At 35.0% G+C, this 9,229-nt stretch overlaps 2 long non-coding RNA genes across 2 annotated transcripts; both read left to right on the forward strand.

The window, feature by feature from the left end:
• Positions 1 to 1,684: 1,684 nt before the first annotated feature.
• Positions 1,685 to 2,184, forward strand: LOC107494007 (uncharacterized). Its single transcript, XR_008010238.1, has 3 exons — positions 1,685 to 1,840; positions 1,933 to 1,996; positions 2,098 to 2,184. It is a non-coding gene; the product is annotated as an uncharacterized LOC107494007 (long non-coding RNA).
• Positions 2,185 to 4,978: 2,794 nt separating this feature from the next.
• On the forward strand, positions 4,979 to 7,063 carry LOC107493998 (uncharacterized). Its single transcript, XR_008000507.1, has 4 exons — positions 4,979 to 5,056; positions 5,149 to 5,433; positions 5,521 to 5,628; positions 6,452 to 7,063. It is a non-coding gene; the product is annotated as an uncharacterized LOC107493998 (long non-coding RNA).
• The last annotated feature ends 2,166 nt before the right edge of the window (positions 7,064 to 9,229 follow it).

The following is a 9,229-nucleotide window of genomic DNA, read 5'->3' on the forward strand; positions in this document are numbered from 1 at the left end:
AATATACAATAGTAAAAGGTCCTACTTATAGAGAACTAGTAGCCTAGGGTTTACAGAGATGAGTAAATGACATAAAAATCCACTTCCGGGCCCACTTGGTGTGTGCTTGGGCTGAGCATTGAAGCATTTTCATGTAGAGACTCTTCTTGAAGTTAAACGCCAGCTTTTATGCCAGTTTGGGCGTTTAACTCCCATCCTTGTGCCAGTTCCGGCGTTTAACGCTGGGAATTCTTGGAGCCTAAAAACATTAAGTTAGGTCTTTGCTCTGATGGGTTTACCCCAAATATCCAATTTAGCAACCCTTATTCTTGTTGGCCTGTAATTGTTATTCCATACAATCTACCTCCTGGGATGTGTATGAAAGATCCTTATTTGTTCTTGACTTGCTTAATACCTGGTCCTAATAACCCTAAAGCCAACATTGATGTATTCTTGGCACCCTTGATTGACGAATTAAATGAGTTGTGGAATCCTGGTGTTTTGACGTATGATATTGTAGGAAAGAAGAATTTCGTCTTAAAGGCAGCATTGATGTGGACTATCAATGATTTTCTGGCTTATGGGATGTTGTCTGGGTGGATGACACAAGGAAGATTGTCATGTCCTATTTGCATGGAGGATACCAAGTCTTTTACACTATCACATGGAGGCAAGGCATCATGGTTTGATTGTCATCGGAGGTTTTGTCGATAGACCACCCTTATAGGTGCAATAAGAGTGATTTTAGGAAGAATAAAATAGAAAGTGAAGAGGCTCCTACCAGATTAAGTGGTTTGGAGATTTGGCAAAGGGTTAAAGGACTTGGGAAGATATCAGATAATGGAAAGTGGATCAAATCGCGAGAGTATGGTATTACTCACAATTGGACTAAGCAAAGTGTGTTTTGGGAGTTACCTTATTGGAAGGATAACCTGGTTCGTCACTGTCTTGATGTAATGCACATAGAGAAGAATGTGCTTGATAACATAATGAATACTGTTATGGACACTGATAGAACTAAAGACAATGAAAAGGCTAGGTTAGACCTGGCTGAACTGTGCAAGCGTCCAGATTTACATTTGCGGCATATCGGTGATAATTGTTGGTCCAAACCTAAGGCAGCTTATACTTTAACTTCTGAACAACAACAAGACGTGTATAGGTGGGTGCAACAACTTAGATTTCCAGATGGTTATGCATCTAACCTTGCTAGATGTGTAAGTCTTTCCCAGGGGAGGTTTATTGGCATGAAGAGCCATGATTGTCACATTTTTATGCAGTGCTTGCTTCCAACTGCATTTAGAGAACTACCTACAAATATATGGAAGCCTCTTACCGAGTTAAGCCAGTTTTTCAAAGACTTGTGTTCAACCACTCTCAAAGTTCATGATTTAGAGGTTATGGAGCAGAATATTCCCATTATCCTTTGCAAGTTAGAAAGGATATTTCCCCCGGGATTCTTTAATGTGATGGAGCATTTGCCAATTCATCTAGCATATGAGGCACGTGTGTGTGGACCTGTCCAATATAGGTGGATGTATCCGTTTGAACGGGTGATAGGAGCATTCAAGCGAACAGTGAAAAATAGAGCAAGGGTTGAAGGTTCGATTTGTGAGGCTTTCTTGGCAAAGGAGATTTCAAGTTTTGTTTCTTTCTACTTTGAACCACATATCTTATCGAGGCGAACCCGTGTGGGAAGAAATGATGACGGCGGAGACACAATTAAAGCCTCTTTATCAATATTTAATAGACCTGGTCACAAGGTTGGTAAAGCTAAAGATCATTGGTTAGATGAACGAGACAAGGCCGCAGCTCATTTGCATATTCTACTCAATGAAAGCAAAGTTAGCCTTTTCTATATGTAAGTGCCCAAATCTTTTATTAAACAGTTAATTACACTTGTTCTATTAACAAATCCCATAGCTTATAAACTCTAGTCCTACTTTCATCAAGGTTTTGGAAAGAAACTTGTCCTGGAGAAAGCGATGACCGATTTCCCCCTTGGTTTGCATCATATGTAAGTGCATAAATTCGTATCATTTATTGTAAAGGTTTCTAACTAAAGATTTGCATCACATATCACTTCTATTAAATAATTTGTTGCATGTTTATAACTAGGTTCAAAATCAATGTAATGAAATTGTTGATCCTGGTTTGCAATCACTTTCTTGGGGTAATTCAAACAAAGCAACAAGTTATCCAATTTATAAAGTAAATGGATATACATTTCATACCCTTGCAAGGTCAAAAGGAAAAAAAACCGATAACACCGGTGTGTTTGTTAAAGGTGATATAGGCAGCAGGGAAAGTGATTGGTTTGGAGTATTAGAAGATATACTCGAGCTTGAATACACTGGTAGTGACTATAATCGAGTTGTTTTATTCAAACGTCAATGGTATGATCCAAGTCGTCCAAATGGAACACGTATTCATAATGACTACAAAATAACTGAAGTCAACCATAGTAAAAGATATCGCCACTATGATCCTTTCATTGTCGCCCAAAAAGCTAAACAAGTTTACTTCTTACCTTATCCTGGAAATTTCAAGTCTATGTGGCGTGTTGTTGTAAACACTAAACCAAGAGGTCGAATTGAAATCAATCATGTACATGTAGAGGAGGATGAGGAAGAGAATGATGTAGCTTATCAAGCGGATGAGAGCAATCCTTCTAGGATTTCTGACACTGAGCCTCCTATCAGTCTTAAGTCTCCATTTGGAGAGGACCGCATTGTCGAATTGTCCATCGGCTCTAGTTCTGGGGCTAATAAAAATGAAGATGATGATGTGCAGACTTTGATGATGATATTGATTTTTAATAGGGTAATCATTTTTAGCTTGTATTGTTTTAGCTTATATATATTGTTCTTTACATATATTGTTCTTAATTTGTATGTCTTAGTTGTCATGTAACTTATTCTAGTTGTCTTAAAAATTTAATATATTTAAAGCATAACTCTGTCCCACACTCATTAAGCTGACATGTCTAAAGCACCACTGGAATTTTTTTCTTGTCCCTTTTCTGAAATTTAGGAAGCTTCATATTCTTTCTTGTCCTTTATAGTTTGGTTTGAAGATTGAATCTCTCACTCTCTCACTCTCTCATTAGGAAATTCATTGGGAAGGTAAAAGGGTAGCAGTGTACGAATGAGGTGAGCCCCAGTTATTAATCCTTTACTAATCTTAATTACTCTAATCCCAATTCTGGATTTTTCCATGGCTAATTTAAAATCCATTAATGGAACAGAATATTCTTATTTCTGACTTATGATATCTTATCAAATTGATTATGTTTACATTTTTAATGGGAAAATAGAATATTTTACACACTATAGGCCTGCAAAAAAAATCTGTCTAACTTGATAAGCAGCAGATTGGTAGATTGCTGATCAATTATGAAGTGGGTTTGCTTGATTCTCTTTTTTCTTTGCTTGATTTCTGTACCCATCCATCTGCTCTGCACCCTCTCTAAACAAGTGTATCTATGCTCTGCACCCTCTCTATGCTTAATATTTTTACTTATATTCTGCAGATAGTTTGTTCTTCGCATAGAAGAGAATATAGGTGAGCCGGTGCATCTGCATTGTGCTTTTTTATATTATTTATTATATGCAACGCATATCCAAGTCATATTAGGTGATTAGTAAGATGAACCAATTTTAGTTTATTAAACCATAGAAACATGATCATGACATTTTGGTCTTTCATTTTGCAAATGTCAATTGTATTATATTTTTTTGCTTGTTCTGCACATATATGCATCATAGTAATAAGAATTTATTAGTGTGATAATAGTCCTTTAATATATATGTAGGTCATGGCTCCTCGGGTCAAGGGTAAAGGTGTCAAGGGTCATAGAAGTTCTCGCACCACTGCCGCAGCCGCTATTTCAACCATCTCCACCTCTTCTGGGACTTCGGTTGTGCCAGATTTTCAGTCAGGATCACTTAGCCAGCAACCGTATTTGATGGTACCTAATCCAGGCTACACGGGTCTTCCTCCACCAAGTTGGCCTACTCCAGGATGTATGGGTCCCCCTCCTCCACCCCCTCCTCCAATTTCGATTCCTCCTCCGCTTCACAATTCCAATCTATTAGTTGATTCAGAGACACCTGGAAGCTCTAGTACATCTCCTCCATCAGAGACTGCATCGGTTCTTAATAGTGTCACAAAAGAAAGATTGGTTCCCGATGGAAAAACAAGGTAAAATTTGGATCTCTCCATAATTAAAATAGAAACTTCTAGTGGATTTCCCATACTGCATTACCTATTTCTCTTATTACTCTTCTACATAATTTTTACATACTGCATTACCTATTCCTCTTATTACTCTTTCAGCAAGCAATACTAATCACTCTTCTTCTTTTACTACTCCTAATACCAATGGTACTTCTAGTGGATTTCCCAAACCTTCAGATCCTAACCTTCAGATCCCAAACGAAAGGAATCACTCATCACTCTTCTTCTTTTACTACTCCTAATACTCATTCAGATCCTAACTTTCTTCAAACTGTACCCTCTTTTGCTAAGCAAGCCATTGAACTTCCTCACTGGAAATCTGCAATGCAAGCTGAAATTGATGCCTTGGATAAGAATCACACATGGCAATTGGTTCCTACACCATCTAACTCTCTTGTAATTGGCTCAAAAGGGGTGTTTGCTATTAAGCAAAGTCTAAATGGTTCTGTCCTCTGATATAAGGCCAGGTTAGTAGCTTTAGGAAACCATCAAATTGAGGGAATAGATTTTACCGAGGTCTTTAGTCCTGTAATTAAACCACCTACAATTCGTCTTATTCTAACCATAGTCTTATCATCTAAATGGCCAATAGTACAATATGACTGCATCTAAATGTGTTTACTACTATATTTTAATTTCAAATTAAAGTGTTAATGACTTAAAACTATTTTTTTATTTTTCTAACTTGTCAATTCTTTATGAAATTATCAGTTGGTTACCTTTCCCTCCTGGTTCTCAGAAGATTACAAATATCATCAAGAAATGATATGATAAACCGTACAAAAAGTTTGGAGATGTCCCTCTTCTGACAAAGAAGCTTTGGTTTAAGGAGTGGAAGGTAAAAGTGTTGGATTGAATAAAATTATTTTGGATTGAATATTGTTCATGTGATTTGAATCTTATAAGTAGCAACTTGATGAGTATGTGAAGAGCCACTTTCTTATTGATGATGATGATGATGAGTTTTTCTGGAGGGCTTTCAAGTATAGGACAAGTAAGCGATTTAGCCAAATGATGTCAGATATCCGTGAGGGTGTGGATACAACCCACGAATGGCTAATTCCTGCTTACAAAAAGGTGTTGGAAAGGTATTGGGAAACAGATGAGAAATAGAAAAATATAAGGAAAAAAGCAAGAGAGAATCGAGCGTCACTCTTAGGTGGTTCTGTCCATTGCGGTGGTTCTATTCCAGTGAGCTCAACTATAGAGAGGATGGTAACATAATGTAAGTGGCTTTAGATCTTATTTAATAGACATCTATTTATGTAAAATTTTTCTTATTTTGTGTTTTATGTGGAACAGAAGAAGCAGTTGGGCCGTACACCAACCCACGAGGAGGTCTTCAAAGAAATCCACACACTTAAAAGTGACAAGTCTAAATGGGTGGACAAGCGCTCTCAAGACACTCATGTGAGATATAGCATAAATGTTAAATTAATGACTTGCTGCCACTTGAATATTTATATGCCCTTTTGTTTTTTTGGTCATGTTTTCCACGGTTTATACTTCCCTATCACAATTGCTTAATTTAATTAGGTCACAAAGGAGAAGCTAATTACCTAATTTATACTTACCTGGTCATGTTTTCCTTTCTTTTTATAGTGCCTTTATCTTCTTTCCTTTCTTGGTCCATTTTGCTCTTTCTATTTATTTAATAACAAGTATGAATTATTAGTCATGTGTATATGGTAAGTACTAACAATGTACTAGTTAATTAATTTGTAGTATATTGGGTAATAATAATTGCTACTATGTGGTTTTTAGTTTTTGTTGTCATCATTCAATGTGAGAAAGTAATGTATGCGTGATTCATCCATCAGCTTTTAGGGGAATAATCAAGAATATGACAGTGGTAGTGCATGGTTCAGTGAAACTGACAGGAAACTCACCAATCTGTTATGTTGGTTAGGCTTGATTTGTTGAATAATCAAAATTGTATGTTGGTTAGGCTTGATTTGTTGAATAATCAAAATTGTTGAATAATCTGTTATGTTTTGTTGAATAATCAAAATTGTATGTTGGTTAGGCTTGATTTGTTGAATAATCAAAATTGTATTAAAGAAAAGGGTTAGTGCAGTTAGGACCTAATCTGTTATGTTGGTTAGGCTTGATTTGTTGATTAACTCACCAACTCTATTTTGGTATCTCTTATATATATATTTGCTGCACTGTGATATGCATGGCTATTTGTCTTAATAATAATAATATAATTGATATAACCATTGTGCAACAGGAGAAGTTTATAAAAAAGTTAGCAGAAGTTCAGGCCCAACATGTCGAGGCTCAAGTACAAGGAATGGAGCTACAACCAATTGATGAAGATTTGATTTGGGAGGAAGTGTGTGGTGGGCAAAAGAAGAATCGAGTTTACGGAAAAGGGTCATTCTTTTCTAACTCTATCAAGTCTGGAACCACTTCTGCCAATTCTGTATCTGGAAGAGCACCAAGAAATCAAAATTTTGTTCCTGATTTGCGAGAACAGATTCATAATCTCAATGAAGAGCTTTTTTAGCGTGTTACTCAACAAACAGATGAGCGTATTAGTAAGTTGTTAGATACACGCTTGGCTCATTTGGAAAAGACTCAAAAGAAGTTAGAAAAGTTGGAACGGGCAATTGGAAAGGCCAAGAAGGAAAAGCTGAAACAAAAGAAATGGAATGAGGCTTATGTTAGCTATTATGAGAAGGTTAGAGCATCAAATAGTTCTAGTGCAATTCCACTACCACTGCCACCACCGCCACCCTCAATGTCTTCGGATGAGGACTATGATGATGATGAGGATGAAGATGACACTGAAGACTATAGCTGATAGTTTTAGCATGGTTGAACAATATACTAGGAATTATAGGTGATGATCAATACATTTTGTTTATATTTTGAATTATATTTACTTGCTTATTTATAGTACTTTTCTTTTAGTTTGATAATACGATGAATTTGTTTATTTTTTGAAATATTATAAATATTCGAATATAAATTAGATAAAAATTTGTATTAAATTTATATTTATTTTGTATGAAAACAAGTTTATTTTATAATTAGAAAAAGTAAAAAAAAATTCTATTTTACCTTACAGACGGATTTACAGACGGATTTTCTGTCTGTAATCATGATTTTCCAAAGTTTAAATTACAGACAGAAAATCTGTCGGAAAATCTGTCTGTAATTACACGCGGAAAATCCGTCTGAAAATCCGTCTGTAATTACAGGCGAAAAATCTGTCTGAAAATCCGTCTGTAATTACAGGCGAAAAATCCGTCGAAAAATCCGTCTGTAATTACAGGCGGAAAATCCGTCTGAAAATCCGTCTGTAAAATCCGTCTGTAAGTTCGTCGCCTTCAGGAAATGGAGGAAGAATTTACAGAGGGAAAATTCGTCGGTAACTAGTAAAAATCCATCTGTAATTTTCCGACGGAAAAAAAATCCGTCGGTAAATAATTTCCGACGGGGCTTTTACAGAGGGACAAAATTCGTCGATAATTTCGTCGGTAACCAAAAATCCGTCTGTAATAAAGACTAAATCTGTTTGTAAATCTGTCTGTATTAATCCATTTTCTAGTTGTGTAAACAATCAATAAAATCCTAGAAAAAATAGTAGCAAGAAAGCATAATGGTTCTCCATTGACAAGAACACCGACACCATAGAGTACAATCATATATGCATTTCAAACTTTGAGTTAGTTTGAATTTATTTGCTATAGGAGAAATTGATTAATTTTACTAAATACATGTTTATCTAAAAAAAACCCACCTTTTTCTTTCTCTAAATTTACGCCTTAAAATTATTAGTATAATTGGGTCATCTTTTAATTTATTTATTATAATTTTACTAACTTAGAAATCATCCATACAATATAAAAAAATAGTATAGAAAATCATCACAGCCACAAAAATGACATATTTTCTCTAGTCTTTAAAAAACTATTTTATACTTTTTTTCATTATAGACAAATCTTTAAACTAGTGATTAGTCATTAACTCCCAATCAATTAATATATAAAAAAGAAATATACAAGAAATAACTTTTAGTTACTCAATATTAATCATTTAGTCAATTGAAAATTGAAAATTAAAAATTTATAATTTGAAATTTAGAAATTAAAATAAACAAAATAATTTAAAAAAATCGACTAATATTAGCAAAAAAATTAAGTACGAATTGGTTTGACAATTTTTATTTTTATGTTTTTTATATGAAAAATATAAAAAAATCATTCGTTCCAAAAAAACAGTATATATCAATGAAAAAAAAGGATGATGAATCTATTTTTGAATTTTTTTAAATAAATAAAATACATATTTTAATTATCGAAATATATAATTTGGAGCTTTTTTATCGAAATGCATCGCATCTCTTATCTCGTTTACAGTATAAACGAAATAAGATAACACATATCTCGTTTAAACTTTAAATAAGATAAGGCCAAGAAAAAACGAAGCGTATATATCGTTTACACTGTAAACGAGATAAGAGAGTAATTATGACATTTATACTGTAAACAAGATTTTAGACAAATTTCTAGCAGCTATAAAAGGATGTGCAATATTTTGTATTCTTCATAAACATTTCACTACTTCTTTTCTACCTATTACTTCCGAAAATAAGCCAAAATGTCTAGTAATAATGAATACTTGGTTGTAAGTGTGTATCCTAATTGTCGTATGAGAAATAGTGATAATAGGGTGACATTTAAGTGTGAGAATCCCATTCTGTTGTGTACCTGGCCAGTAAGTTCATTGGCAGAATTGAAGAGTCTGATATTGGGTAGCGTCAGTAGTAGCGGGAGAAAAGAGATCGGAAGGGTGGGGTATAGGTTGCTAGCACAGATGAAAAATGGTGTTTTTCGGTTTCGTCTGTTTTGGCTCTATGGAGACAAACATGTGCGCCTGATGTTTGACATCCATGGGAGAATCATGGCGGAGCAAGTGATGGAGCTTTCTGCAGAGGTTAGCGACGTCAATGGTGGTGGATCTGGGTTGTCAGACTTCGTCCAGGATGACCCACCTCTCG

The sequence above is a fragment of the Arachis duranensis genome, chromosome 6 (assembly GCF_000817695.3).
Source record: "Arachis duranensis cultivar V14167 chromosome 6, aradu.V14167.gnm2.J7QH, whole genome shotgun sequence".
NCBI lineage: Eukaryota > Viridiplantae > Streptophyta > Magnoliopsida > Fabales > Fabaceae > Arachis > Arachis duranensis.